Source organism: Pelobates fuscus, chromosome 8 (assembly GCF_036172605.1).
Source record: "Pelobates fuscus isolate aPelFus1 chromosome 8, aPelFus1.pri, whole genome shotgun sequence".
Lineage (NCBI taxonomy): Eukaryota > Metazoa > Chordata > Amphibia > Anura > Pelobatidae > Pelobates > Pelobates fuscus.
This window is the reverse complement of record NC_086324.1, coordinates 139,458,333-139,484,572: the sequence shown is the minus strand read 5'-3', so window position 1 is coordinate 139,484,572 and position 26,240 is coordinate 139,458,333. Positions and strand designations below refer to the sequence as shown.

The window sequence follows — 26,240 nt, the reverse complement described above, 5'->3', positions numbered from 1 at the left end:
TATGACTGCTTATTTTTACATTTATTTTTATTTTTTTTTAACATTATTCTGAAGAACAGCTGCAGTGTCAGTCTTTGCCAATCTGATTTTTATCTGTGGCTTTTGCATTAAATGCTGGCAGTTTATTGATATCAGGGTAAATGCAATGTGTCTGTTAATCTTTACGAGTAATCCATCACCCACTGATTAAATTGCTCTCGGGCGATTTTCTGCCCTGGTTTTCATGCTTCAATTTGGTTAATTTTTTTTTGCATTTCGTTTAATTCTTCGATAATACTCTCTGAAAGGCAGTTTATTTGTCAAGGTCAGAGTGAATAATAACTTGGTATGGAAGGTCGGCTTGTATTTCCTTGTTAAATGTTTCTAATCCCATCAGCCTCAGACATTTAGCTGGCTGGTAATGGTGAGGTTTGTCAAAACCAGTTGGAAATGGCCAGATTAAAATAAAACGAATCAGAGTGAACATCATGCTTTTCATACCACAAATATAGTAGTTTATATCTGCAAAAATCAAAGGATTTGGGATTTTATAGAGACCCACTTTTTTTGTCACTGTTATTTTATTAGGATTTTGTGGTCAATAAGGCTTTGTTTCAGCTTATATAGTAACCGACCACAAAAGATCATGATATTGCAGAATAAGGCTATACTTGTATTGGTATTTTTGCACATTCAATAAGGTCCAACACTATCAAACTGTCCAAAATCAGGAAGTCCTCCAATAGAGGTGGCTCTTTTGACTTTAAAAGCTTTGCAATTTGCTTGTCAGTTCTCTAGTTACTTGCTTAGTTAATAAACCTTATCATGAGAACTGGATTGTTGATACTTTTAAAGAAACATTCATACAAATTTGCAAGGAGAGGTAAATGGGGGGACCCCTACCACAAAATGAAATATCTAATCATGAAGTTGGCTATTTATTTTTTAAAAAAAGGGTTTTTTTTAATTCTATTTTTTACAATTTTATTTTGGTATGCGATTCAATCATATCCTCTTGTAATTATTCATCCTCATTTATTGTAGTAGACAGGAAATAGCAAGAGTTGACAAGGTATTTCTTTGACGAACAAAGTTCTGCTCTTTGAATCATTTTTCCAAGTCGTCTGCCATTCCACCTCGGGCCTTTTTGGAGGTCCTTGAGTTTTTTTTGCACATTTTTGTTTTCCTGCATGAAAAATTGCAGATTAAGTTAGTCTGGAGGAAAAAAAAAATGTTTAAACAATTTGACCCTATAAATTCAAATATCTTGCTTATGTTATAAATCTTCAATAATTCTCTGCTTAATAAAGTATTCAGTCTGCTCGCCCACCTGTGGAGCCTGTTCTGGAGACTGGTCTGTGCACAGTTGTACATGTGTTTCTTTTTAATGTATGTTGAAGGGCTCCAGAGACTTGTAGCATTTGTTTTAAGAAGGAAGTTGGCTGACCTGTTTGGCTGCTATGAAGTGAAACCATTATTATTTGTGTTTTGAGGAACATCTGCGTTCAATTTATTACATTGAATTTTCTAAATTCTTGTAAACCACAAGTTGATAGTATAGTAACCTATGAAACTTTTCATTTCTTTAATTAATGATTGGATCATACTGATTTCTCAAACTTAGCATGCTTAGACTGTTCTAGATGAAGTTCCACCTAGCCGGGTTTGTCTGTGTCCCTTTTTATGAATTTTTGATTTTGAATAGTCTTTTTTTGCTTATTCTCCATTTTTGCAAGAAAAACTGTGATCACTCTTCCTTAATGAACTCTGGAAAGAGTTTTTTGAGGAACTCAACAAGTTGCTTTCACAGTCACATTCTGGGATGGAAAAGCATTGAATTTGGTTTTTAGGCTACCAAATAAAAAAGGGGAGGTGGGGTAGTATTTTTACCAAAGGCGAGCAAGTAAGGTAAGGGGGTCCTAGCTGGTCAGGACATTGATAAGGGGAATGGATACATCCGAGCTCCCCCCTCACATACACATTCCCTTAGACCACCCTGGTGAGAGTGGTCCGCATATGCCATAATTCTTTTTACACTCTCTCCAAAATAATCTGGAAAATACTCTGCTACAGTTTCAGTAAACTAGATATGTTAATCATAGTTTCAATATTTAAATGTTTTTTTTTATTTTTTCATTTTTTTTGAGTGGGAATATTTACAATTCTGTTGCATCACCAAAAATAATGGCATATATATAAAAAAAAATAAGTTACAGAGCAAAATAATCAACAGATGGGGGAAAAAGCCTGCAGATTTAATCAACTGTGCCAAAAATTTCCAGAAAATAAGAAGCAAAATAGTCAGTGACACTTAGATTTCTGCTCTAGTTTCAGATTGAGTCAGATTCCTTTCAATAACCTCTAAAAGGGACAATATGTTTAAGTGAGCATTTTGATGCATTGTCTTCAGGCTTGGTTCTACAACGCTAGCCATGCTCTAAAAGTTAATTTCTGCTAAATTTTCATTTGCCAGTGGAAATGTTTAGCCCTAGTCTACATAATGCACTAAAAAAGTGGTTCATTTCATCGTGATGGGACTTTATTTAATTTTGTATCAGTTTATTATTTATTGGGTCATTACGTGGTGACACTTTTAATTCCCTAAGAGGGGAAGGTGAAAGCAGAACAAACCATCAATGTGATTGTCCGATTCACTGACTTAATTTTGATTTCTTACCTATTTTGTTCCAAGTCATTGCCTCCGACAATCTAGCACAACTTGGGGAGAGTGCTGCCCTTGTAACCACTAACAAGACAAAGGAACATTTGTTGGCTTAAAAATGCATCAAGTGTAAAGTTGCAGCCCCTTGTCCAAACAGACAAACACGCCCCATGTGCAGTGCTACTGTTAGAATCTTTACTTTATACAGAAATACTTCAATTTTCTCTGTGTTCATAAAGTGTGCTTTAAAACTTGGCTAATGTGGCTCCCAAATTAGGTCATTGAAAATGCCTAATTTTTGACCATGTGAAACACAATTTTAATAAGACTCATGCAAACCCTGCCTTTTCAGAGATGGCCACTGGAGGTGCTTCCAGGGGCAGTGCTGCACAATAGGCAGCACTGCCGTTCAGCAAGGCATCTCTATAAGGAGGTGCTGATAGGCCAAAACAGTGTTTGGCCCCGCCCCCATGGGAAAGCAATGGATTGGATTAAAATCAACGTGCACGGTGCTGGAAATAAAGTATGTTTTAATCTCTTCTAAGGGTGGCAAGCCAGCTAAATGGTGGTTTTAACACCATAGAGTCAGGAATTTATGTTTGTGTTTTCTAACCCTATAGTGTTCCTTTCACAAATATGTATTTATGAGATGTGAAAAATGACAATTATTATAAATGTTGTCCTTTGCTCCTGGCAGTCAGAGACTTTCGCCAGGACTAAACTGCATTGTGATGTCATTTGCAAAGTCTTTCGAAAGGTTGAAGGAACATTCCAAGCACCATAAACACTACAGTGTCCTGTAGCCGTTATTATTATTATTATTTATATAGCGCCAACAAATTCCGTAGCGCTGTACAATGGGTGGACTAACTGCCAGGAGTGCACTTGCACCCTCCCAGGTTGCCAAATAATTTGTGAATAGTTTGACATCCTTATCGGGAGTCCGCCGTGGTCTAGTTGCTTCATCTAATGGAGGTAGAACTCCCGCAAATAAACTTCTGTAGGCTCCAGTTAGCTAAGAACTGCTGTCCAGGGCCGGCTCATTCCCTGAGAGAGTCAGCTGAGCACTTTCTGTCAATAAGCTGATGGTTAGTGGTTATGGTGCTCTGGGTGGTTTTTAACACATTATAGGTTATTTACAATGTTTTATTCATTGGTGCAATTTCTAGAGATGTGGTGGTTCTGTGTATCAAAAGTTTTCTTAGAATTGTAATAATATACAGTTAAACATTTATGGCGGAGACTTATCTAGGCAAAAACTGGTGCTATTTTGGGGCAAAGCTCTAAATAAGGAGCAATCTCCATGGCAACCAATAGAATATCTCCCATCATTTAGGGATTTGCACTTAAAATAACGCCCATCTTTCCTTGACCAATTTCCCCCTGTGTGGATTGAAACCCACACGCCCCAACATTGCATAAGGGAGCAAAGTTTTGTTTTAAGGCAGTATTAGTATGTATTAGTAGGGATTCTGGGAAGAAATGGCAACAACCTATAAATCCTTTTAAATTTAACAATTTATTTTTCAGTAATTTAAAGCATTCATCAGAGAAGTTAAAATCAGGTGGGAAATAAAAGAATAGGGGGCTACGGAAGTGATAGAAGCAGATAAGGAAGAAATACATTCTGGGGCAGAGAGAATGCCAAGAAACAGATCCTTTTGAGGTGTTTTAAATGAAAATTTGGTTAACTAAAGTGGCAGGGCTCTCTGGAGCTGGAGTCACAAAGGAAGTAGAGAACATAGAGAATTTGGAGGATCAGGAAGGGATATTTGAAAACGCAGCCAAGTCCTATGGAGTCAGGAAGTGTGTCGCAACCCACCCCCTCCATTTTCTTTAATAAATAGCCATGTTGTATTTTGGTAAGAAAGTAGTTTCTCTGAAGGAATTTTGCAGTGCAGCTGCTATATACTTTTTTTTTCTTTTTTTTTTCTCTTAAATGTATATCATGGTGGTCTTTCAATCCTTGTCACAAAAACACAGAAAGAAAATAGATGGTCAGACCAGGGACGGACGGACAATGTTGATCTAATACAGATCATTTTGACCATGGCCTAGAATGACAAAGATCTACAAGTGCTAATCTGTGTGCTTTAAGGTTAAGGCTTGGTTAATGAATTAAAAAAAAAACATGGTTTCATGCTGTTAAAGATTCACTATTTACTTATCCTTCTTTTTATAACGTGATGTTTGTGTGCAATAGTGAGTTGGGATCGTACAATTTTTTTTATTTTTATTTTTATATAGAAACTGGTATTTGATTGTTAAATCCCTATCTAAAGCTGGCTTACTCATTCACATTTTTGTGAATTGCAAGTCCACTTGGCCATGTGTCTTCCCTCTGGCTTGATCACACCCCTCCTGAGTCATTCCATGAGTGATAAGTCACTGGGTCAGCATAGGAAAGGAACAGCCTCTTCCAAAAAGTGTGAGAGCCTGACTCACATCTTCAGGACAGGACCAATGTGTTCTGTGAAACGGTCAAATCGGAGAGCACAGAAGCTTAAAATGTATTTCTGTGATAAGCTGAATACTGTGAACTGCAGACATTATTTTATTTATTTTTTAACGAATGTGATTTCTCAATATTATAAGATGGTTTTAAAGTGATTCCTGGCTGGACTGATTCATTCTTCATACATGTACAAAGATACATTTAAGGTTACTGTATTTGCTGCAAATATTCAGGCTTCGCAGAAGCCCTGCACAAATGGACTCCTTCCTCCATGACCACTTCTAAAAGTGGGTGTGTATATTCGAGTAACCTTTTAAGCAGCACTTTATAGGCACAACAAGAGATTGTGGGAGTTGTAGGCCAGTTCACTTTAATTGTAGAAAGTTAACCTTACATTAATACTTGCTCCCCCCTCCTCTTCCCCCCCCCCCCATCCTGCTAATAATGGGGGCGAGAGGAGGGGAGGAATAACACTGCAACTCTAACAAGCCTTAATCTTCCTTTGCACCTATTGTGTGGGTGTCTGGAGTACTCCTTTAATTAATTTTCACCCAACTTTATTTGTTCATTATGCATTCACAATTCCATTTTAAGATGCCTGCACTTGATTCTATCTGATGGCTTCATTCATTTTTATGTTTGTGTCTTGTCTTCCAAATTATGCAGCATGCAAGAAAGAGGTTATTTAGATGTGTTGATGGCTCAAAAATGCTTTTAGAGGGAAAAAAATAACTCTACTCTACAAATGTAATTTATTTAACAGAACACTATAGTGCGAGAAATATAAACCTGTATTGCTGACACTATATTTGTAAAAGCAAAGTTTAGATGATCGGTCCCCTGTCAGATGAGTAAAAGGTGATATGACTCTCCTTATTTCAAGTGCCGCGCTTGTCTCACCACAGCTGGTCCTATCCAGCTCCATCTCCTTGGCTGAGATCATCAAATTTGACTATCTCAGCTAATCCAATGCATTCCCATCGTGATGCTATTGCGCATGCCTGTGCCAATCAGCATGTCCACATAGAGATGCGTTAAATCAATGCATTTCTGTGAGAAGCGTGCAGCACTGACCCAGGAAGCACTTCTAGTGGCAGTCTGAGTGACTGCCTCTAGATGTGTCACTAGCCAACAATGTAAACACTGCCCTTTTTATCTGAAAAGGCAGTGCATGCATTAAAAAGCCTGCAGGAGCAGGCTGTAGATAACAGAAAATGACATTAAGTTGTAGTGGTTCTGGTCACTATAGTGTCCCTTTAAATGTAAAATAAACATTACATAAAGACTTTCCTTTTTTCTTTTTTTTTTGTGTTTGGGGAAAATGGAGTACCAACATGGCACTTTTTAGTTAAACATACAGTGTGAGAGTTGAATATTCTAGAACAATGTTCAGTCTTTACTTCTATCAAGGTTTAAAATAAGTACGATGTCAAGGAACAAAGCAGCAGATATCCGTATCACCTGAAATATTAATACGTAGATTAATTTCACTTTGTGGCAATTCTATTAGAAATCAGGCCAATAGTGTAAAATTGCTTCTATTCACATTTTTTATATGTGAAGGTCCTTTCACAGATCTCTATTAGGCAGGAGAATTGTAATTTAAAGCTGCACTATATCTTTTATTTATTTAATTGAATGAAATTTATTTTAGAGACCATGTTGGCTCATTTATCAGGCAGAAGGAAATAATTACCGGACCATCTTTATAATTGTAATGCTGTTCGGTTTTATTTGGTATTTTGAGATGCGGATTACCTCATGTTAGGCCATATGGGGCCTTCTGGCTGTTACAGGACTGCAACTACCTCCACTACCAGCCACTTGTATTAGAACAGCTTGAGGATTATGATTGGATATGTACAGCTGGTGGTCTGATGTTGCCCTTCAATTCAAAGCTATTTGCCCCCCAAAATATCCAAAGGGTTTTTTGGTGTACCGGTATATCTGCACAGTAATATTTAAATTAGTTATTTTATTTATTTTAAAAAAAGTCTTTATGCAGAAATGCAAATTTTATTTAATGACAAAACATCAGTATATTTGTTCCTAGTTTCTTATTATTCTGTAAATGGGTTGTTTTTTGGGTTTTTTTAACGACCATCCATTAAAGACCAAATAACAGTATTAAATGGTTATTCCACACACCATGACCACTGCGCTAGATATAAGTGGTCATGGTTCTTGGACTCTGTGCAGTGTTTCAGATGTTTTATGATGCTGGTGGTGGTATACCGCCACCCCTGCCAGCATTGTTAGTACTTTTTTTTAATCAGCCCGGACGGAACAAGAGATCTGGGCTGACTAAGGTCAGTTTTTTGCCTCTCATATGTATCCTTTTTTTTTTTTTTTTTTTTTTTTTGCTTTTATAATTCTTTATTTTTCTTGTGCATATTAAAGAACATATAATTTGTCTTACAGTGCCACAACAGCAACTGCAGACTTGTTATGAACATTGACTTGTTATGGCATGGATTGGCTAGCACATTTTTATAACATTTATCATGAGAAACAAACGATTACGAACTGTTCTATAACGTAAAAGGTTAAGCATTGGCAGGAGCTTTTTCGTATACGAACTGTAGGATAAGGATCGTTAGGTACATATATAATTTTTAAGCAGGTGGCCAGAGGTGCCTGCTTAATTTTATATATGACCTAAATATATTAGCTCAGCTCGATGTTATAGCATTCCCTGGTACTAGCTAGTCGTCCGAGTATGCCCTTTGCGCCTTGCTCTCAGGTTAGCATAACGGCACGCTCAGATCAAGCATAATCATGCAGAAACGATTTTCGTTTTAAGTACGCAAGCTAGCTGGGCTTCCCTCTGCTTTAAACAGTATATCGCTATTGACTTGCTTGGTGTCTAATTCCTGCGTGTGTGTTGGTGGCTGTGTGAAGCTACCGTGGTTACATTCTAAGAATACGTGGATTAAACATGCATGAGACACTGTAAGTATATATAGCAGGTCAAGCAGAGAGAAGAGAAGTGCATAAATTAACGGCATAATAAAAATAAAAAATAAACATAAAAACAAAAAAACATAAAAATAAGTCACATAAAAGAGGGTCCGTTTTAAATAGGCTTGGTGGCGTGTATCTAGGGTGTAAGAGATCCAGAGGATATACAGCCGACCTGACCCTGTCATATGTTGCTGTCGTAAATCAGTCCACTGTTGGCCCCTGGAAGCAGGCCTCTTGAGAAGCCCGATATGCATGGCTGGCTCTGTGGAGCTGGGGTATTCTGATGACATTGCGCTTGTAGGTACAGTTCCCTCTCAGATGCCTTGTCGGTGGGGTTAGAAGGCAGGTATACTTCGAGGCAGAGTCGGCATTAGCCTGATATTCTGGAACATATGCATTACAGCTGACAGTCGACTGCCTCAGAGAAGGTTCTGTGCTGCATGTTGCTCATTGCTTGAAGTCTGGACAGGCCGCCATCTTAGGTGAGTATAGCATATTTCGGCCAGGGAGGCACGTGTTGCGGGCAGAGGGTCCGGTGGTTCTCTTGGTCCCTTCCACTCTCCAGCCGGTGTTCACTGCGTGCTCGTTTCGCCCTTCGTGTAGGTCAGCGGTGTGGTTATGATTGTGAGTTGCTGGAGCGTGTCATTAAGTGCTCTGGGCCGCCGCCATTTTCGCTTGTGGGACCTGGGTGTACAGCGCCCTGTAGTCGGCTCTTCATTCAGCTTGGTAGTCCCAGTGGGGACCGGGATGACCCCCCCGGTCCAGTAGGGGGGGGAACAGGACCGGCAGCCCCCAATCCTCCAGCACGTGGCAGTGTGGTGGGGAGACAGGGCAGCGGCCGTCCACCCCGCTCCCCCCCAGGTGGGCTGCAGCCTCCGACGCCTCGTGTTCCCCGTGTAGGTTCCGAGGCTCCCGATCTCAGGGTCCGCTACCTCTCCCACCGCTGTGTGGGTATTTTCAGGCTCTGTTCGGGTATGATAATCCGCTTATTGTGGCCTAAAGGCCCGGTTCCTCCGGAGCCCCTCCGCCATGCGACCGGTCAGCATGGCGGTCCGGCCCCGCCCCCCATATGTATCCTTTTATTGGCTGAGAGATCTCAGCTGACACTCTCTGCCAACAAATGGCCGTTGGCATCTGGTGTCTGGATGTGCGTCACTGGCCATTTCAAACGTTTTGGCTTTCTGCAAAACCCAGGTAAAAAGGCAGACTGTTTGCCTCATTAGTGAGGAACTAGGCCAGGTTAGTCATAACCAGTACAGTGGGTTATGCTTGTTGTAACACCTTAATGTAATTTTTTTTTAATTGCAAGTTGTTAAAATGGTGAACATGTACGCAAGGGATTTGGGTATAGATGCATAGCATTTCAAACCTTGCATACATGTTAATGAGGACAATAGAGTTAAAGGAGTTCAAATCACATTTTATTGTATATTTTATACCAACTACATTGTTGTATACTTTTTATTTAAACATTTTTTTTTTTTTTTAGAATTCTTTATTTTTCATGCATGAGTTAAAGCGGCACTGTCATGCCGAACTTACCTTTCCTCAATCTCTTCCTCTTCTCCCCCTCTCTCAGGATCTGTTCTTCTTTTCTTCCTGTCTTCTTTAGTTTTCTTTAAAACCATAAGACAAAGTAGGGACTCTTTGTCTTATGGGATTCCTCCGCTTGACCAGCTCTGACCAGCGGAGGAGCAAAGTGTGCTTCATTTCCGCTGGTCAGAGCAATTTTCCCATGATCCCTAGCTTTCCTCCCTGTTCCCACAATGCTTCCTGTCAGTATTGCCGAACGTCCTGTCACTTAGACAGAACGCCGGCAAAACTGCCGAATTGCATCCTAACAGAATGAGCACTGTTTCTCCATTGGTGTTAGGATGCAATTCGGTACTTTGTTTGTATCGGAATTTCATTCTAATGAATGAAACTCCGATCCTATTCATTGCCGCGGCTGCATCTTGCAGCCGCTTAGTAGATAACTCCCTAATTCCCACGGTATCAGGGAGCTATCTACTAAAAGGCTGAAATACCTGAATTGGTCTTTCAGCCAACTTTACTAATACTAAGTAAAGATTACTTAGTATTAGTAAATAATATGCCCCTACTTGCTATACCGCGACTAGGGGCATGTCTAGTAAGCAGTGAGCAGCCTGTGGCTGCTCACTGTAAAAAACAAAAACAAAAAAAAAACTAATAAACACCCCCCCTCCCCTGCGCGGGGGTTAAAGATTGGGGGGGGGGAGGCTACTGTCTTCCCTCCTGGCCCCCACCCCTGCGCGGTGGGTGCCCTAATAAAACAATCAGGGGGGGGACCTACTGTCCTCCCCCCACCCCTGCGCGGTGGGTGGGGGCCCTAATAAAACAATAAGGGGGGGGGGGGACCTACTGTCCTCCCCCCCGGCCCCCACCCCTGAGCGGTGGGTGGGGGCCCTAATAAAACAATAAGGGGGGGGGACCTATTGTCCTCCCCCCTGGCCCCCACCCATGCGCGGTGGGTGGGGGCCCTAATAAAAACAATAAGGGGGGGGGACCTACTGTCCTCCCCCCGGCCCCCACCCCTGAGCGGTGGGTGGGGGCCCTAATAAAAACAATAAGGGGGGGGGACCTACTGTCCTCCCCCCCGGCCCCCACCCCTGAGCGGTGGGTGGGGGCCCTAATAAAACAATAAGGGGGGGACCTATTGTCCTTCCCCCCCCCCTGGCCCCCACCCCTGCGCGGTGGGTGGGGGCCCTAATAAAAACAATAAGGGGGGGGACTTACTGTCCTCCCCCCCGGCCCCCACCCCTGAGCGGTGGGTGGGGGCCCTAATAAAAACAATAAGGGGGGGACCTACTGTCCTCCCCCCTAGCCCCCACCCCTGAGCGGTGGGTGGGGGCCCTAATAAAAACAATAAGGGGGGGGACCTATTGTCCTCCCCCCCCCTGGCCCCCACCCCTGCGCGGTGGGTGGGGGCCCTAATAAAAACAATAAGGGGGGGGACCTACTGTCCTTCCCCCTAGCCCCCACCCCTGCGCGGTGGGTGGGGGCCCTAAATGAACCCCCCCCCATCAAGGTGACTAGGGGTCCCAAGCCCTTAGTCACCCCCCACCCAAAACATTCTATCCCCTACCTACCCCCCACACCCTAAAAATAGTGAGGGGGGAATAAAATAAGTAACCTGTAATAAAAAAAAAATTAAACTTGCCATTTGACGTCTTCTTTTTTCTAAATTCTTCTTACTTCAGCCCCCCAAAAGGCCAAATAAAAATCCATAAACCCGTCGCACTTTAAAAAAAAAAAAAAAACGAGCGCAAACAAAAATTAATCCATCTTCACCCATGGAGGGCACGCCGCGTACTGAGCTCCGCAGGGTGGGTCACGGCTTATAAAGCCTTGCCCCGCCCTGCAATTAGGCTTAGAACACAATGATTGGTTGGTTTAAGCCAATCAGAGTGCTCTGTGTCATTTTACACAGCGTGGGAAAATTCAAAAGAACTTTCCCACGCTGTGTAAAATGACAGATCACTGTGATTGGATGGTTTTCAAACCCATCCAATCAGACTGATCTGTGTCATTTTACAAGCGTGGGAAAGTTCTTTGGAATTTTCCCACGCTTGTAAAATGACACAGAGCACTGTGATTTGATGGTTTGAAAACCATCCAATCACAGTGATCTGTCATTTTACACAGCGTGGGAAAGTTCTTTTGAATTTTCCCACGCTGTGTAAAATGACACAGAGCACTCTGATTGGCTTAAACCAACCAATCATTGTGTTCTAAGCCTAATTGCAGGGCGGGGCAAGGCTTTATAAGCCGTGACCCGCCCTGCGGAGCTCAGTACGCGGCGTGCCCTCCATGGGTGAAGATGGATTAATTTTTGTTTGCGCTCGTTTTTTTTTTTTTTTTTTTTTTTTTTTTTTACAGGTTAGTTATTTTATTCCCCCCTCACTATTTTTAGGGTGAGGGGGGTAGGTAGGGGATAGAATGTTTTGGGTGGGGGGTGACTAGGGGCTTGGGACCCCTAGTCACCTTGATGGGGGGGGGGTCATTTAGGGCCCCCACCCACCGCGCAAGGGTGGGGGCCAGGGGGGGAGGACAGTAGGTCCCCCCCTTATTGTTTTATTAGGGCCCCCACCCACCGCGCAGGGGTGGGGGCCAGGGGGGGAGGACAGTAGGTCCCCCCCTTATTGTTTTATTAGGGCCCCCACCCACCACGCAGGGGTGGGGGCCGGGGGGGGGGGACAGTAGGTCCCCCCCCTTATTACCATTTTTTTTTTTTTACAGTGAGCAGCCACAGGCTGCTCACTGTTTAGTGGACATGCCCCTACTCGCGGTATAGCGAGTAGGGCTATTGGGGAGATTTTAATCTCCCTTGTGCTATTATGGGGGTCATATTGACCCCCATAGAGTGAGGGGGACCTGGGGGGCTTATGAAGTGGTGGGGAGCACAGCTCCCCACCGCTTCTGTCTTTACATATTACAAGGAGGGAGCTGCACGCCGGTAGCTCCCTCCTTGTAATAAACTGAACGAACAAACTTACACTGATACACAGTGTTAGTTTGTTCATCTGATTTTTTCTATTCATTCATTCGTCTGTCTGATGAATGAATGAATGAATAGGTGAAATTCCCGTTCGCATGTCCAGGTGTTTCACTGGGCATGTGCGGGAATCTCACAGTCTGTGTAGTGTGGGTAGATGACGTGTCCCACAGGGACTTCACCTACCCACACAAAGATGGCGGCGCCCTGAATAAAGATCGGGGCAGAAGATAAAGAATTAAAAAGAGGTAATGTGGGGGGCTTAGGGGCATTTGGGGGTGACTAGGGGGTCGATTGGATGTAGTGGAGGCGGGAGGGGGGTTAAAAAAAAAAAACGGGATTCGGCATGACAGTGCCGCTTTAATATAACAAGCTTTAATGCCGTGCCCCAACAGCAGTAGCATGTATAGAAATTGACAAAGCATAACATTTGTGGCATAGAAAATTTTTTTTTTTTGTATAAGGGTAATCAGTTATTAACAAAGCAATAGTCAGCGGTGTGGCATCACGACTTGTGAGAGAAATTTAAAAAAAAATCAGACTATACCGGCTGACCATGCAGGTGAGGTATCTGAAAATTGTTGTACACTTTTACACTTACATTTCTGTTTCTACAGTGACACTGTGTGTCTGTGAGCTTAACCCATTGAGGATCATGATATTGACACTACCGTACCTAATAAGATCAAAATAAAATTCAGGCCTTTTCTATTCAAAATGGGCAGAATAGGTAGATCAATATCATGATCCTCAATGGGTTAAGCTCACTGTCAATATCGTTATTTGTTACTATTGTGTCCAGACCTGGATGAGTGCCTGGTATATAAAACTTAAAATGTTTAATAGCTCTACCTGTATATCTTTGCTAGCCATCTGTCTAGCATAGCACAGTGTTTGGATGATTAAATTGGGCTATTTAAAACCGGACACATCTATGTCCTGTTTAGGTGCCTATTGATTCACAGGCTGAGACATTATTCCTATTGGCTATAATGTCATTGTGCATTGTGTCTGCATGTAATTGACGCATTGGCAGACAAACAAATCTGACTTTTTCACCGACTGAATGCTACTTCTTATGTACAAATTAGTTGGGAAGCCTTTAATGCATTACAAGTGTTTTAATCCATTAACTTTGCCATTTGTACAATTCCATTTTAAATTTCCCATGATAGGACATTGCCCTTTAATGTTATAAGTGCCAAGATTGCGCTTTAAAGGGAAGATGTCTTAATGCATTACATCCCACATCCTATACCTAGGGGATACTCATTATTTTACTGCCTGTACTTCTATGAAAGAATGTGTAAAGGAGTCTGACATAATGTCTTATTTATCTAAAGGACTGAGCTCATTTTAACATGGGGAAAGCCATACCTTAGAATGTAAACATTATTTATGAAGTTGTAAGGAATTCGATCTTGATGATCATTTAGGACCGATATAATCAGACTTTAAAAGAGAACTATCACTTCCCAGATTTTTTTTAGTATTATATTTATATTCCATTATTTACTTGATCTGTACTTGTACAAATAAATATGAAAATGTATACACCTTTATCCTGCAACTGGTCACAAAAACAACTTCATCGTAATAGTTATGTTGCCAGGATTTCCCTGGTCACCGGCTTACGTGAAGGGATTAAACCGTTAAATGTTTTAATATAACGTTTTGAATTCAGCACCCGTGAACTCTGCCCAGCTACTTATGTCGCATTCCGTGACTTGAATCAGAAACCCTTAGACTGTGAGCTGCTGAGAGCATCAACTAACGCTCTTAGCCTTTTAGTAGCTTCCCATTCACAAAACTGTGAGAAATGTACATATTTTACCAATCCAGTGCCAAGACTGGTTCTTTACTGCCACCTGACCTGCTCTTTGCTGATTGCCGCCTAACTGCAAATGTGCTGCAATCGACTTATTCCGCCAATACAATGCTTCCCTATGAGAATTACATTGACTCCATTTCTTTTTGAAGCCTCTGGTGGTTCTCTGCTGACACCCACTAAGAGCACATTGGAAAACGGTCCTGTGAGCGGCTTTATTTTAATTTGAAACACAAATCAGGATAACATTAGAACCATACATTTGCAAAGCGTATGCATAGAATACTGGACCCACAAATCAAATCTTTGTGGTGTGTGTGTGTGTGTTTTGTAGGCGGGTGGATTGTTTCATTCATAAGCCATCTTCAATGCACACGGTTTTTTTTTTTTCATTCCCTTTGAACATTTAATAATGGTATACTATTGTTATGCACAACAACGCTCATTAGAATAACATGCCAATGCATGTACCTGTTCGCTGTCCTGTGACTTGCCTTGTTTCTGGTGCTAAAGAATGATTTAGGATCTGGAAAAAAAAAATCTGTTCCTTTTTAAAGTAGACTATTTCTGACACTTCCTTGACTGTTTGTTTATTTAAGGGAGGCCACTCGTAATGTCATTCCTATTTTTAAGTTGGTGGGGTTGGAATAAAGGCTTTTAATTTCTTTAAACAGGCTTTAAATTTCATATTGGTCTGTGTCTTTTTTGTTTTTTTTAACCCAGAATTCTGGATTGCATTTCTTGCTCACAGTGATCCTTAAAATGGTTCGTATTGTTAACGTGCTTTTAGTGTTCTGCTGTGGGAACACAAGTGGCACATGTAAACTGGGTTTGGTAAAAAGGTGACAAAAATTCAGATGTCCAGCTATTACAAAACCGCAACATATATTGGACATCTGCTTTGGAATAACACTGCTGATGTCTTTTCGCTGCCTTGAGACACTTGTTTTACATTTTTGTCCCCCTCAAAGTGTTTAAGTGAGTGTTTTTTTTTCTTGTTGCAACTCTGCCTCTGAGAGGTCTCACTACTAATATATCTCCCATCCATTCAAACTCTTCACACAGAGAAACATCTATTCCTGCTCTTGCAATGCTTCTCCTATGGAAGCATTGAAATGAGTGCTTCTGTAGAAGAACCTCCAACTTCTGACCTGAGTGAGCACTCAAGCAAATGAGAAAGGGAACCTTGTCTGTCAGGTTTGAGGTGTTACAGTATGGAAGTTATAAAAGAACTGATTTTGCTTGAAATTTACACTTTCTATAAAATAAAGTTGCAGGAACATTTTAACCCCCAGAGCTCTTCAGCAAGGTGACGTTGTTTAGGGGTGTCATTTTCCTTTTAATTGGCCACAAGTGAATCAAATCCCAAGCACTTGGACTTGATTTCATAAATCACTTTTGTAATCCTACACCACCCAGGGAACTACTGCAGACCATCACTTCTTTCAATACAGTAACTAGTGCCTGTAGCCAAATACATTGTTTTTTTACTAGGCAACAGAATCTATTGTAAACTTCGGCATTGGTCCATCCAACTTTTTGTAGGAGAGAGAGAGGCTGAGAGCTTTGGGGTGGGTTAGCTCTGTGCTTTCTTCATTGATGCCAAAGGTTGGATGGGCTAAAGCTTTGCTTCTGCAAGATCAGACTTAAAGGACAACAGTCACCAGAAAAATATACTGTAATGGGGAAAAAAGTTACACCCTCTGAATTCTATGGTTTTACATATCAGGACATAACAATTAGATGTAACAACCTCAGATGTAAAACAACTTGTGACCTATTGCACCATGTCATGATTTATTTAACAAAAATCGAGAATATGTGAATTGCCAATGTGGTCTGAATTTGAACAAAATCGTATGTTTAGTGAATAACCGGGCGATGGCTGACATCACTTCTCTGCAGAGAGTGATTCTACCTCACCCCAATCGAAGGTGTAGCAATATGGTAGCGGGATCTAGTGTGTGAAAGTAGGGGCCACATTTTCAGGTATTTTTACATATACTTTATTTAAAAAAAAAAAAAAATGTAAATGCCATATAACTTCATTACATGTTGCATGGGTTCTTTTAATAGTAATAATAATAATAATAATAATAAAAAAATCAAAAAAAATCTGGTGACTGTGCTCTTTTAAAGCAGGGTTGACCGTGGATTTAAGTTTTGTTTTTGGTGAGGGGCGTGGTTCTCTCCAACACAACTCACATGGTCTGACGAACACTAAGAGGGATTGGAATGCACTTTTGCACCATAACCACTACAATGAGCTTTATGGTTGTGGCACTTGAAGTGTCCCATTTCCATATAGATAGGACAGTAAATAATGGAATGTTTTGCATCTGATCCTCAAGGCAGGGCAGTTGGCACGTGACAAAACGTTAAGGACTATGGCACTTTTTACATTTCTTAAAGGGACACTATAGTCACCAGAACTACAGCTTATTGAATTTGTTCTGGTGAGTAGAATCATTCCCTTCAGGCTTTTTGCTGTAAACACGGTCTTTTCAGAGAAAATGCAGTGTTTACATTACAGCCTAGTGATAACTTCACTGGCCACTCCTCAGATGGCTGTTAGAGATCCTTCCTGGGTCATGACTGCCTAAAATGCATCCAAACATTCAGTGTCTCCTCCCTCTGCATGCAGACACTGAACTTTCCTCATAGAGATTCATTGATTCAATTCATCTCTCTGAGGAGATGCTGATAGGGCAGGGCTGTTTGAATTGTGCTGGCTCTGCAATTAAACTAAAAAGTGAGTATGACAAGATGATGTAGAGAAAAGAACTGTCAATACTCTCACTTTTCATTTGAAGGTAGTGGCACTAGGGAATAATAAGTTTCTAGTCTGAAAGTATAGTGTTCCAGAAACATTTTCTAATTCTGTTCCTATGGGGATGCGAAAATAACCAGGACCTTTTCAGGGTTATTCATGTGTGTGGGAATTGTTATGAATTGCATGAATTTCAAGTGAATCTAAAATTTAAGGCCAAAATACCCTAACAGGTCAGCTTTGCTTCCTGTTGACCTACTTTGGCCTTCGATTATAAATGAATTTAGAATTCCCAAAAATCCCCAGGTTATGAGTCTTTCATGCATCAGTATCCTGCTGCTTTAACTAATCGTGAGTGGTAGCTGACATGGTTGGACTCTATCAGATCCTTTAGCCATGTGCACACTGTGTGCCGAGAGCTGACCTGTTTTATAACAGCAGTAATATTTAATAGAACGCTAAAATGTATGATAGCAGGAGCACTAATGAAGATGAGATTCGGTAAGGTAGGGCTAGGAAGATAGATGGGAGAGAGAGAGAGTTGGAGCATTATACAGAGACGTGTACAATGCGGGGATCTCTGTATTACAGCTCTGTGTAATCCATCACAGTGATCCTGGCTGTATGGGATAATTATGGCTATCTTCTTATTGTCCCAAGCTCTGTCTGCTGTGCGGATATCTCTGTAACAGCTCTCTGTATTGTATGAGTGTCTCTGTACTGTATAGGGAGGAGTAAATGCTTTGGGAGCAGTCTGGTACCCCGCCATCTTAAAACTTCACCAGCCGCCGCTGCATTCCAAGTATTTACTTATGTGATCTTAATTCCCCACCTCCCCGTGATGGATTAAGTCTCCTTTTCTGATCTATCACGCTCCCTTATTCCTGGTCTCATAGCTGTCAGTTGTGCAGCAGTGATGCGTCTCCACAGATGGAGTTAATTTTCCTTTTTCTTGGCTGCATGAAATGTCTGCATACTCTGTGTTGAATTGTAATCAACCCTAATTCTCAGTCAATGCCTAAGAAATCCTTTGTGGGAAATGTTCTGTTTTTAGCCTGGTTTCCAATGAAAAAAAACAAAAAAACTTTATTACACTACGCTGCGTGTGTTCTCTCTTAAAAAGTACACAATGGTTTTTTTTTTTCCATTAAATCTGTAGGGTGCCCCTCTGTCACTAGTTTTCTCATAAACGCTGTTTTATCATATAGACACATATATAATTTCATCGAGGCAATCCAAGCACTAAATTACATTTTATTGGTTCTTACCATAAGTTGCTATTCTGTAGCCGTATTAGTCACATATTTTGTCATCTAGTGGTTATGGTGCTTAGCACACCCCTATAAGTTGAAGTTATGCAAAAGTGTGTAGCAGCAATTGTGCAGAGATGTTTATACTATGCTATGGGTGATGGTCTAAATAGTCACACAGTGTGTGTCGCAGCTGTTTTTTCTTTTTTCTTTGTCTTTTTTTTTTTGTGTGTGTTTTAAAGATGACAGCTGTAGTGTTTACGGATGCCTAGAACATGCACATATAGGGTTTTGTTAGTAAGAAGGACAAAAAATCCCTTGTAAATAGCATGGTGGTGTAGCTGCCCTTGATTGATCTCCTTATACAATTTGTTTTTAGAGTACACCCATCTTCATTAGGACCATACAATGGACATGCACTGCTTTTAGTGTATTTTCTTTTATTTTTTTCTACTTCCTCTTTTTGAAGATTTATGGTGGCTTTTGGACCGATGAATACTTGTTTGTAAAAACTTTAGGATCTATTCACTAAAGAGAACATTTTGACTTTTTTTCAAGTTTATGATAAACTAGCAGAAATGGGGAAATTAATAATTTTTGTTTTATGAATGGGGAGCGATCACTGGGCCTAGTAAGAGGCTTCCTTATTCAAGCCATGGGCATTGCCGGAAGAAGAGGGACCAATTGCTGTCAGGCACAGTGTACTCCACTTTAAGTTTAGACGGTTAGTAACTGGTTTATCCCCTATAGGTAAGTCAGTGCCTGGGAACTTCCAGGCACCATAACAACTTAATTGAGGCACAGTTATGGTTCCTGGGATGTTCATATACCTTGAAATATATATTTAGAAAAAATGTATCTATATAATTTTTTTTTTCTGCCTGTTTTTAAAAATATGATGATCCCTTAAAATCCAATATGGAATTGGCCTAATACTGTATTGTAAAGGTGGTAGCAGACATGAAGAATCAATGTAGAAATTTTTCCTTAATTTTCTTTTGACCTTGTATTTTTGGGGAGTTGTACATGTTTGATCCTTAGCCGTTTTGGAAGTTCGCTAATTTATAATTGACGAAGGAAGATCAGTACAGGAGCTTCTTGTACCATAGCCATAAGAGCATAACTGGTCATGGTGCAGAGAGCTTTCCCTTTTAACTTTGAAGAGTTAACAAAAGTGATTATTAAACCCTTCAAGCACATTTCGTCTAAAATATTAAAGAAACAAAACTGTACCTTAAGTAACGTAACATTCAATTCCTTAATATGCCTTGTTGATTTGTGGTGTAATTCAGTGGCTTTATGTTGCCTCAACCACAATTGCAATTCGTAAATTTAATTCCCGAATGAGGCCAGACATATTGCTTCCTGTCTAATGATCCAGTTACCCTGAAATAGAAAAACTTTCTTTAAAAAGGTACACAAAGGCCCCAATCCAAAATAACCTGAAGGTTCTTAAATATCCAAAATAAAGATCATGACCCTAGGTGTGATATATTTTGGAGAATATTTACCAATTCCATTTGTCAAGAAGAATTTCTATTGTCTCAGAAAAGCAGGGGATCTCTCCCATCTGACAGCGATGTGTTGCTTAGCTATACATGGTGTTTTGTGCTAAACAGTCCTTGTTTATTACTGTGCTTTTATTATTTATTTAGAACCATCACAAGGACTTGCTGAGAGCATTTGTACTTAAAAGGTTTGTGGGAGGACTTGCCATGACTTGCAGTCATTTGGTCGGTATTCCATATGGAATTGATTGCAATTTCTGACCTCATGCAGGGACTCTGGGGATCTGTGCAAAGTCTTTCTGAATCTTGGAGTAGTATTACGACCAATTGCATTCTTTCTCTCCTCTCCCCCCCCTCCCCCCCTTTTTTCTCCTGTGTTAAGTCAGGAACACTTGTTTCTTCATTGGAATCCCAGTTTGTGCAGTTTAGGAAAAGTCACGTTATCTTGTAATTCATATTTATGTATAACGGAATATTCCTAGAGACCAGCCTCGTCAAATTAGGCAGGGCAGGGAGAAGAATCTAAATCGTAAACAGATGCTCGCTGTTTCTTCTCCTTGGGTACATCACAAAAAGGGTACATCACTTCGATTTCGATGTCTATAAATGTTGTTGCCCATTGTTACCATAGTAGATTAAACCTTGATCACCGTGCAACACATTTCCATAAAAAGGAACTGAAATTGCAGGGAAATGGGAAGGTATGGTTAAATTTGGCTTTGCATCCCAAAATTATGTTTAAGTCCTCTTCTGATTGTTAGAAAAAGTAACACATACCAACCTACATAATGGGAATGTGCCTAAAACTGAGAATGACAGACGCTTATACTATTTTCTCTGGAATTCTTGGCCGTGATGCGCCTGGGTTACTGCCATAGAGAATGGAATACAAGGATTCTCTATGGCCAACCCTTACCGCACTGTGCATGCACGCTTCACGTCAGGGTATGTTACGGTATGAGAACCGTAAGTAAGATACCTGACTCATTTCCAGAGGGCTTGAAGTAGTGGCTGGAGGCCGCTCTTCTAAGCCCTCTAACAAGTTGCCTAGAGGGCTTTGGGGAGTAGGAGAGTGGAACAGGACTGCAGGCACTATGACTCCTTCATTAATATGAAGTTGAAAACGAGAGAAATCTCAATGTATCTTTCCTGGTAAAATATTTCATTAATAAATAAGTTGTCACGGTGCTTATAATTTCTCTATCCCTGCCTCCCTCCCCCGTGGCATTCAGAGGGTTAAAAACCTTTAAAACACTTGAGGCCAGCGTTGAGGTCCCTTGGCGCTGGCTCAGTCTCTGCCGCCTCCTGTAATCGCAAGGGGAACCTAATGCACATGTGCTGCATTAGGCCTTCCCCATAGGTAGCATTCTATGGGGTTTTGCAATATGCTGGACATCCTCATTTAAAGTGTAAAGATGTCCAGTGTTATTTCACGGATTTAATGTGAAACGGCAGGAAGCGCCTTTAATGGCTGTTTGGTGGAGAGCCACTAGAGGCAGTCTTAACCTTGCAATGAAAACATTGCAGTTTCTCTAAAACTGCAATAGTTTACATTGCAGGGTTAAGGGGACAGGGGCACTCACTCAATGAGATGAAGTGGTTTTGGTGCCTCTAGTGTCCCTTTAAGGCTTCCCTAACGTATATAGGTCACTTTTGGACCCAGAGATGAGGCTGAGTTGTAAATTATGCTGTAGGCGAACAGGGTAGCAGGCGCAATTTTAAGTATTATTATTTTGATTTACGATACCTTTTCAGAAATTCCCTGTTTGGGTTTTACTAGTCTAATAATAACTAGCAAATGGTAATACCGGAATTTTTTTCCTAAATATCACAGGAAATAATGCAACCCATTAGCTAACTCACACACCCTAAATTTCCTTCCACTCAATATGATCATTCGTCATCCACAGCCTTATTCGAGTTTCCCACGGAAAGAGATTGAACAGATTTAACGTGGATCTCTCCAGTATCACTTGCAGTACTTAAGTGGTTCATCCTTGCCAATCCTTAGAGAGGAAGCCTCAGAGCACATGTTTTCTGTGCTAATTGCTGTTGGCATTTTGAAAGGAAGTTTTCCTACAAAAACTTATTTTTAGTGATGAAACTGTTTTTGTTTAGTTTTTTTGTTTCTGTATTCTTAAACCAAAACATTATTTGTATAGACTGGTATACACCATGGGTGTCCAGTCGCGGTTGTGTTTTGCATTGTTGTTTTCAAGCCTGACACATATGAGAATAAAGGCATTTGTAACTGGGGTTTTTGGACATTGCTGGTATATAGGGCATTATCTGGAGTTGTTTGGGCTCAGTGGCTTGTGGATTCTTTATTCCAAAATGCATGACTTTGCATTTATCTCATCTGCCAGTTGCCTGCCTAGTCCCCCAATCTTTATTTTCTGTTTATCGTTAATTAAAACAGGTAAATTTGTAACCGTATTTTGCAACATACAGGCGCATACAGTAGAAGTATTTGAGCTTATGTACCTGCTTACTTCCTTCCCTTCTCCCTTTTCCTTCCCTTCTCCCTTTTCCTTCCCTTCTCCCTTTTCCTTCCCTTCTCCCTTTTCCTTCCCTTTCTCCTCCCCCTGTCCCTCCCTTTTGTTGGTTTGTGTTAGTTCTCAAGGAGTTTAGCGGGTCTTTGTATTACTAGCAGTACCTCAAGTACCAACCTTTTGGTTTGAGGTAGTAGACCTTCTCTGACTGCTATGCCTTCCTGTATATTGGTCTAAGGTTCCGGCTATGTATTTTGTATGCCAATGGTGTCATGCGTTGGATAGTGTGTTGTGGTTATTTCCAACCGGGTATGAAGATGAGGTGGTATTCCTACCTTGATGACCTCTTCTACTGTTGCCTTAGTGCTATGTTCTCTTTTGTGAGCCCTGCTCCTCCCTACCCACAGAGTCTAAGGCATAGTAGCGAAGCGCCTGGCCCCCCTTCTCTCGCGTCTCTTTCCATAGTGCCCCCCTTCCACTCTCCTCCTCCATTCTGGACGGTCTTATTTCTGGTCTGTCCCCTGGCATAGTGCTGGAGAGTTTAAGCTATCCCTTGGGGCATTGCTGTAGCTGTATGGGACCTTGTGCTCATATCCTGGGCCCCCCTCCCCCTATCCCACCCCATTAGCTCCATGCAGAATTCCCACAACTTCTCTTGTGCCGTACTTGGCTTTGCTTTTTTGCTGGTCTCAGGAGGTAGGTCTTAGTCAAGCCCTTTGGGGGAGGGTTGGTCCATTACTTTGGGTAGGTGCTTAGTGTCCCTGCCCCTTTCCCTCCTCCTCAAAGTGTCCTATTCCTGTGTGCTGTGTATGTCCCAGGGAGTTGGACCCCTCAGCTGTGTGTATAGGCTAGGCATACCTTTGGCTGCAGGGTCTGATGTCCTTTTTGTGCTATTGTCCATAGCTGTTCTGGAGGTGGTATTTCTACATGAAGTTCCCTAAGCACACAAGGGTGAACATCATTTGGCCCTTGGACTTTGTTTTACATAAATTTCTGAAACACTTTATCCTGTGTTAATCACATTTGCTGTAAGGTGTGTTTTTTTTTTTTGTTTTTTTTTTAAACAGGGTTTTGCAAATCTGCGGCCATAGTCTTTCATATATACTGAAGAGCGTTTTTTTATTTATTTTTTGCTTGCGTCTTGTCCTGAGTCTCATTGATTAACTCTTCCATCTAACTTTCCAATGGAACAACAACGTTTGGGGAGTTGGTTTTGCTCTCTTTCAACTTTCCATTTTCAAGTTTAGTCTCTTTTGCAAGCCTTATTGGCATGCTCATATTTGCTACAGTTTGCAATTGACCTCTCTGGTTATGGTTTTGACTGTCCTTTTTCTTATTTTTTTCTTATTTGACTGACTCTTGTAATAAGCAACATTAATTTTAAAATATTACATTTGACATTTTTACTTTTGTTATCTTTGATACTTTGATCTTTTCTTGGATGCTTTAGAACCTATTTTATTTGTGTTCAGAACATTGGTTGATCTCCCAGATTCGAGGCTACAGGTTTTATGTCCAAGTTCTGACCATCCAAAGCAGTATATCAGCATGCAGATAGAAACCTACAAATCCTTTGCCATAAATCTCTGATTTGGGGTGAAGCTTACCACTTTCCTAGCAGTTGGTGGATTTACTTTCTGTACTCCTGAAATGTAATGGCCTAACCAACCTTGTCATTGATGACACCACCACTACACTATGAAGGTCCAAATGCATTATTATGCTAGTAGTATGGATGTTATTCTATTATTTTTTTTTACATGATTTTCTCTACAAGTTAAAATCAAAACACAGAGTCGCATAGATTTAGAGGTCTGGTGCATTCTGGGTAATATGTTTTAAACACATAGCACAGGTAATTCGACTGCACGTGTTAAAAGATGTATACCATTGTCCTCTGCTGGTCCTTTAGCTAAAGCTGTAAGCTACATTTTGAAATGAATTGTGTGTGTTTTTTTTTTTTTAATCCTATACACAACATGGCAAATGCCATTATGGATAATATATAGAAGGCTGTATGTGTATGTAATATGCGGTTATTGGTTACTTTTTAAAAAAATTATTTGTATATTACATTTTCTTTTACTGGCATTAAATATTATTTGTTCTAGAAATATTGACTGTTTATGCTGTAATATTATGAAGCATTTTTTTTATTTTATTTTTTAAGGTTGACCAGTCAGTTTTAATTGGCATTGAATTAGACAATGTGCAAATGTTTCCACAATATCTACAATCTCCTGCCACAGTTTTCATGAAACTTTAATCACATAATTTTTACACTTTGGAGAGGAGAATCTTAATTGAAAGGACTGTCTAAGCAACAAAATCACTTTGTTTTAATGAAGTGATTTAAGGGCATATATGGTGCCCCTACAGCGTTCCATATGGAATCAGTGCTGTTTCTAAGAAACATCCTGATTTAAATATGGCTATTATAATGCGTACAAGCAGCCACCGGCACAAACAGATCTTGTAATCAAATCTATTTGACATTCTGCTTTCGAATGCAGAGTATTCGATTCAGTGCTTCTCAAAGAGAAGTATTGAACTGTCAAATTGCAGAGATTGCCATCCTTGTGCCATGTGTCCCCGTTGCTTCTCTAAAAAGACGTTGAAGGTAAAATCACAATTGAGGACTTTACCAAAGGAGGATCGGGACACCTCTGCTTGGCAGGTTTTTTTATTTTTTTGAAAAAGCAAGCTGGCAAAAAAAATCTAAAGTAACACTATAGAAAAAGTTGCATTTATAGATTAATGAAACCTCTTGTAGATCTGGACTAATTGGCAGGCAGGCAGCCTCTAGTTAGGTCCATGGTGCTTGGCAGCCTATCATAGGAGTTGTAGAACTTAAGATGTCTGTTTATCTAAATCTTATATCATTTTGACAATATTTGAAAGTGTTTGGAAAAACAAGGTCAAATAGTACAACCAAGTATACTTTTTTTTTTTTAAACCCTACCCTCCCTCCCATGCCATGCTGCTCTTTCTGTGGCTGACCCCACCTCCTTGGCTGAGATCAATTAGCTTGATGATCTCAGCCAAACCAACGCTTTCCCATAAGAAATCTATCTCTATGAAGCCATCTGATTGAAATAGCAGAATTTTACTCTAATATTTCTGCATAATGCACCCCTAATGGCTGTCAGTAAGAAAGAGTCCTTAAACCCTGCAACGTAGTCATTGCCATTCCTGCATTGCAAGGTTAAAACAAGCATGACACCCAGATGACTTCATTGAGTTGAAGTGGTCTGGGTGCTAATAGTGTCCCTTTAAGGAATAGAAATCTCTGGATGTGAATTTGCACTAGACTGATCAAGTAGCTGCAGAACTGGATCTCGCAGCGGGGACATTTTATTTATTTATTTTTTCCCACATTTTTGTTTAACATTTGGGAGGAGATCTTTAACAAAAAGCAGAGGAGAACACTATAGAGTTAGGAATGTAGGTTTCTATTCCCAATGCTATAGTTTTCCTTTAAAATTACTTTTTTTTAATTTTTATTTTGTCTTCAAATTGATTGTACTGCTATAAAGAACTTTCTTTCATTTGTTCCTCAGAGCGTGGGTTAAATGTAATTTTTTTTTAACACGGTTGTTAGAAACCTGGGATTAGAGGGCAGAATTCAGATTCTGTTTTCGATGCATGAGTCATGCTGGTAAACATTCAGTTGGGAAATTGGCAAAATAAATTGGTATTTTGGGACTGCCTAGAACGCATATCTGATCTCTGTGTATTTTAGGGTTGCTGTAGCTTACAAATATAGTTCTACCCTGTTTATAGATATCTAATTTTATTTACGTGTTGGAATGGGGC

The 26,240-nt window shown here is 40.5% G+C and overlaps 1 protein-coding gene and 1 long non-coding RNA gene across 2 annotated transcripts in view; one reads left to right on the top strand and one right to left on the bottom strand.

Moving 5' to 3' along the window:
• The window catches only part of CYTH3 (cytohesin 3), a 103,806-nt gene that overhangs the window by 2,804 nt on the left and 74,762 nt on the right, over positions 1–26,240 (top strand). The gene's annotated exons all lie outside the window — the stretch shown is intronic.
• On the bottom strand, positions 995–19,725 carry LOC134571078 (uncharacterized). The gene is made up of 2 exons (XR_010085181.1): positions 19,658–19,725; positions 995–1,165 (listed from the first exon to the last, which is right to left on the bottom strand). It is a non-coding gene; the product is annotated as an uncharacterized LOC134571078 (long non-coding RNA).